The following is a 6,000-nucleotide window of genomic DNA, read 5'->3' as shown; positions in this document are numbered from 1 at the left end:
CTTGTGTACACTTTTGTCCTTATTCTTTTATATGATGATTTCTTGAGGTAGGATTGACAGCCACTAAAGAACATACACACTCTAGTGATTCATAAGATTATGAAAATAATCTATGATAACTATGGGAAAATTAAAAACAAATCTGTAAAAATAAAAGGAAAAACATCTGCATGCCACCATTGCGAGATGATCACTACTAATGTATTGATTTCTAGTCATTGTCCTTCTACAAAGCGCACTTAGACACTCCTCTCGCGCTACACACTATACTTGGGAATGTATTGTTTATAAAAGTTTGTTTCTTGCTTTTTACGTTAACATTGTATGATCACATTGTCTTGACTCATTTAGGATTCTTTGGGAAATATAATTTTCAACATCAATATAACTCCACCATGTGAAGTAGCATAATTCATGTAACCATTCCCCTACTGGAGACATGTAGGCTATTTCATTTTTAGTTGTGTTAGACAATAATGAGTGTTTATTTATTTATTTATTTATTTATGAGAGAGAAAGAGAGAGAGAGAGAGAGAGAGAATATTAGAGATTATTAAGTAGGCCACACACCCAGTACAGACCCCGATGCAGGGCTTGATCTCACAACCCTGAAATCATGACCTGAACCGAAATCAAAAGTTGGACGCCTAACCAACTAAGCATACAGGTGCCCAGTGAGTATTCTTGTATAGAACTTTGTGCTCCTCGCTCACTAGTTCCTTAAACGAGTCCTGAAAGGAAACATTACTGGATTAAGGCATAAATATATTAAAGATAACTAATATATATTGTCAAATTGGTTTCCAGAAATACCTGTTCTTCTGAGCATATAATGCTCAACATACATTTGCCAAAACTGTTATCACTTTGCTAATTAGATACAGAAAACACTTTTCACTATTATTTTCATTTTGACGGTTTAAAATAGATTTGTAGAAAATTTGTTGCTTGAATTTATTTAGATTTTTTTCCTAACCTTTGTGAAGTTAGACAAGGTGTAAAAAATTAGGGTTACTATACCATAATCTCCTTTAGGTTAAAAAAGAAAATTAAAAAAAATCTATGTGTTTAGCATCATTTGGATATAGCAAAGGCTTTGTTAATTAGCAAAGTTTGGTTTAATTTTTAGGTACATATTTCATAAATGAAAGTGGAAAATTGATGAACACCTAGTGACTTTAAGCTATTTAAACCTTCTGAGTTGAAACTCTCTTCCCCATCCAAAATTTCATTAGGATTTTATATTAAACAATTTTTTTAACTCNGAGGAGGGCACTTGTGGGAATGAGCACTGTGTGTTATATGGAAACCAACTTGACAATAAACTATTTTAAAAAAAGTAAAGTTATTGATCATAAAATCACAGACCATTTGAATAACCTGTTGTTAGAGTCTAAAACAGTACAAGAGAACCAGAATTTAAAAAGAAATGTCCTTTCTCTGTCAATCTCGTGGTGGTTTTCATGACCTAAAGACAAGATCTTTTCTATAGGTAACACTGCAATGAGAAAATTATTATTATTATTATATAGTTGATATACAATGTTACATTAGTTTCAAGTGTACAACTTAGTGATTTGATAAGCTTATCCATGATGCTGTGTAGCTACCGCCTGTCCCATTACATCATTATAATATCATGAACTGTATTCCTTATGCTCTGCCTTTTATTCCCATGACTTACTCATCCCATAAGTGAAGGAAGGCCCGTTTCTACCGCTTCCCTTCTCCCATTTGCCAGTGTCTCACCTCCTCCCTTCTGGCAGCCATTAGTTCTCTGTATTTAGATTTCTGATTCTGCTTTTTATTTGTTTATTCATTTTTTAAGATTCCATTTATGAGTGGAATCATATGATATTTGTCTTTCTCAGTCTGACTTGTTTTTACTTAGCATAATACTCTCTAGATCCATCCATGTTGTCTCAAATGGTACGATCTCATCATTTTTTATGGCTATGTAATATACATATATTTGTCTATTGATGCACACTTAGGTTGCTTGGCTACTGTCAATGTCCTGGCTATTGTAAACAGTACTGAAATAAACATAGGGGTGCATATATCTTTCCAAATTAGTGTTTTCTCATTCTTTGGGTAAATACTCAGTAGTGTGACTATTGGCTTGTAGGGTAGTTCTATTTTTTTTAAACGTTTTGAGGAGCATTCAAACTATTTTCCACAGTGGCTGTACCAGTTTACATTGCTACCAACAGTGCAGGAGGGTGCCCTTTTCTCCGCATCCTTGCCAACACTTTTTGTTTCTTGTCTTTGTGATTTTAGCCGATGTATCAGGTGCGCAGTGATATCTCATTGTGCTTTTGATTTGCATTTCCCTGATGATGAGCGATGCTGAGCATCTCTTCATGTCTGTTGGTCATCTGTATGTTTCTTTGGAAAAATGTCTATTCAGGTTCTCTGCTCATTTTTTTTGACTAACCCAATTGTTTTTTTTGGTGTTGATTATATAGGTTCTTTATATATTTTGGATACTAACCCTTCATGGGATATATTGTTTGCAAGTATCTTCTCCCATTCAGTAGGTTGTCTTTTTGTTTTCTTGATGTTTTCCTTTACTGTGTAAAAGCTTTTTATTTTGATGCAGTCCCAATAGTTGATGTTTGCTTTGTTTCCTGGCCTTAGGAGATATACCTAGAAAAATATTGCTATGAGTAATGCTGGAAAAGTTACTGTCCGTGTTCTCTTTTAGGATTTTTATGGTTGCAGGTCTCATGTTTAGGTCTTTAATCCATTTGGAGTTTATTTTTGTGTACAGTATTAGGAGGTAGTACAGTTTCTTTCTTTTACATGCAGCTGTCCACTTTTCCCAGCATTATTTATTGAAAAGACTGTCTTTTCCTCATTGTAAATTCTTCCCTCCCTTGTCATACATTAATCAATCATATAAATGTGGGTTTATTTCTGGGATCTCTATTCTGGTATGATCCATTTTTGTGCCAGTACCATACTGTTTTGATTACTACAGCTTTCTAGTATCTTGAAATGTGGAATTGTGATCCCACCAGTTTTGTTCCTCTTTCTCAGGATTTCTTTGGCTAATTTGGGGTCTTCTTGTGGTTCCATACAAATTTGCTTTAGTTCTCTGAAAAGTGCTGTTGTATTTTGATAGGGATTGCATTGAGTCTATAGACTGCTTTGTGTAACATGGACATTTTGACAATGTTAATTTTTCCAATCCATGAGCGTGGAATATTTTTCCATTTGCTTGTTTCATCTTCAATTTCTTTCATCACTGTTTTATAGTTTTAAGAATACAGGTCGTTCACCTCCTCAGTTAAGTTTATGNACTTTTTACATTTCTTTATTGTGATTTTGTTGTTAGTGAGAAAACTACTTATTGATAGTTTTCCAGTGATAATATGTCTCGCTGGAAAATCTGTACTTGTCATTTAACCCATGTGCATTGAGTAGGACAATCTTTATTTTTACAAGGAAAGAAACTGTCCAATAGCCATATTGTTAAGTCTTGCTCAGATGAAGAAAATACTATAATCTGACTCACACATTTAGATGGATTAAAGAATAAAAAATATATAAAAAGAAAATAATGACTAAATAAGAAATTATAGGCATTTACATGATCTGTAGAAGGACAGGTGTCTCTAAGAATAAAACAAAAGAAGAAATCACAAAAAGAAACATTATATTTTAGTATATAAAAATGACAGTCTTCTGCAAAAAAGGCCACCTGAAACAAAATTAAAAGACTACAAACTCAGAAATGTACTTGTGACATTTATGGTAAACAAGGTGTGGTACACAAAACTTAAAAGATTGCTAGGGCACCTGAGGGGCTGGCTCAGTTGGTTAAGCATTTGACCCTTGATTTTGGCTCAGGACAGTGATCTCATGGCGTGTGAGTTGGAGCCCAGCATGAGGCTCTGTGTTGACTGTGAGGGGCCTGCTTGGGATTTCCTCTCTTCTTTTTTCTGTCCCTCCCCCACTTGTGTGCTCTCTCTCTATGCCTCTCTCTCTCTCTCTTGAACTAAAATTAAAAAAAAAAAATGAAGAAGATTGCTTACAAACCAATAAAAAAGATGGAACTTTAATAGAAAAATAGCCAAAGTGCCAGTGGAAAATTCACGTGCACTGACAAGAGAAGGAAATATATAGTCAGTATAAATATAGGCAAAAAGTTATTCAGTCACAAATAGTAAAAATACTAATAACGTAGCATTTTCTTCTACCAAAATAGCAAATATCTACAGTATTATTACAACCTAGAATGATGTCAAATAACTACTCAAACTGCTGAAAATAACTGATATAAAATTTTTGGAGGGAATTTGTGCACTATTCATCCAAAACTGAAAATACACATATAATGCTATCCGATGACATCAATTCTTGAAAGGCATCATAGAAAATTAAAGGTAGAGGTGTGAACAGATTATGTACCAATGGCAGTCATTCTAGAATTATTTATAATAATATTTTATTTATCTCAAATACTTGAGAAACAGTGCCTAATATCCAATAGTAAGTCATGTATCTCCAAAGAGCAGACGTTATTAGATAATTATTAAAGCTGTGCTGGCAGAGACTTCAATGACTTGAGAAAATATTAACTTTGTCAAGGGAAAATAGAAGTTACATATTATAATTCTAGTTTTGTAGCACACAGGCAGTTAAAAGGAAATGAAGAAAATTCTTCAAGATGCTAACACCATTAATGGTGTCATGTCTCATTGGGGTAATCCCTAGTAATTTTTACATTCTTCCTGATACTTTTAAGTATTTCCTAAAATGTTTACAATAAAATATGCATTATTATTATAACCAGGCGAGAGAGAGACACGGGGGCGGGTAGGGGCAGGGAGAGAAACTTTCACATTCCACGTGGAAATGTTTATTTGTTTATTTATTTATTTATTTATTTTATTTCTAAGACAGAGAGAGAGAGACAGCGTGAGCAGGGGAGGGTCAGAGAGAGAGGGAGTCACAGACTGAAGCAGGCTCCAGGCTCTGAGCCGGCAGCCAGCACAGAGCCCGACGCGGGGCCCGAACCCACGAACCGCGAGATCATGACCCAAGCGAAAGTCGGACGCTCAACCGACTAAGCCACCCAGGCGCCCCAGTTTATTTTTAATTGAGATATAATTGACATACATTGTGTAAGTTTAAGACGTACAGTGTGATGACTTGATACATTTGTTTTTTTAATCTCCCTTATTTTATTTTATTTTTATTTTTAAATAGTTTATTGTCAAGTTTGTTTCCATCTAACCAGCACTGGGTGTTATATGGAAATGTTTATTTAAAAAAGTATTAAGGGAGTCAGAGATAAATTCAGGTCAATTATGAGTCTGCCAGTTACCTTTCTCCAGGTACTCAGTTATCAGAAACTTGGGTGCTCCTGTTGAACCACAGGATAATTCATGTAATTACAGAAATACAAACCAAGAAGGAATCTTTCAGATCTCCACAACTAAGGAGGAATCTTGTTCAGTATATTTTCCGCTACCTAGTTGGTGTCCACTACCTAGTTCAGTATATTTTCAATGAAAGAAAATATGAAGACTACTTCAGTAATTGTACTTCTGGAAAATCTGCTTCGTCCAGAAACAAAAGGGCTTTCTTGCCCAAGGTTACACGGTTTCCCCACGAAATGACACCAATAGTAGCCGTACTTGTGGTTACTACCACTACCACCACGTACCGCATCTACTGCTTGCCAGGCACTCCCTTAAATGCTTTATAGGCGTCAATTAATTTAATTCTCTTCCCAACCCTAAGGGGGTAGGGTATGGTTACTATTTTCGTTACAAAGGTGAGAAAACTGAATCCCCCACTGCACTGATATTTCATTCCTCCTTTCTCCCTGCCATTTCACGCAAATCCTAATCGCTTTAAAATTCGATCTGACGCCCTCTAGCTTGGATCCTCACCCAGGGCTGTTCCTAGGGCGCATCTGTGAGCGTGTGGGATTCGGGTCAGTAGGGAGGTTTCAAAGACGCGCCGCCGGATGAACAATATCCCGAT

The 6,000-nt window shown here is 35.5% G+C and overlaps 1 protein-coding gene across 1 annotated transcript in view; it reads left to right on the top strand.

Annotated features, from left to right (window-relative positions):
* Nucleotides 1-6,000, top strand: part of ELAPOR2 (endosome-lysosome associated apoptosis and autophagy regulator family member 2) — a 220,181-nt gene that overhangs the window by 49,570 nt on the left and 164,611 nt on the right. The window lies entirely within an intron of this gene.

The sequence above is a fragment of the Crocuta crocuta genome, unplaced genomic scaffold, assembly GCF_008692635.1.
Source record: "Crocuta crocuta isolate KB4526 unplaced genomic scaffold, BGI_CrCroc_1.0 scaffold165, whole genome shotgun sequence".
NCBI classification, from domain to species: domain Eukaryota; kingdom Metazoa; phylum Chordata; class Mammalia; order Carnivora; family Hyaenidae; genus Crocuta; species Crocuta crocuta.
This window is presented reverse-complemented; position numbering and strand designations above follow the sequence as displayed.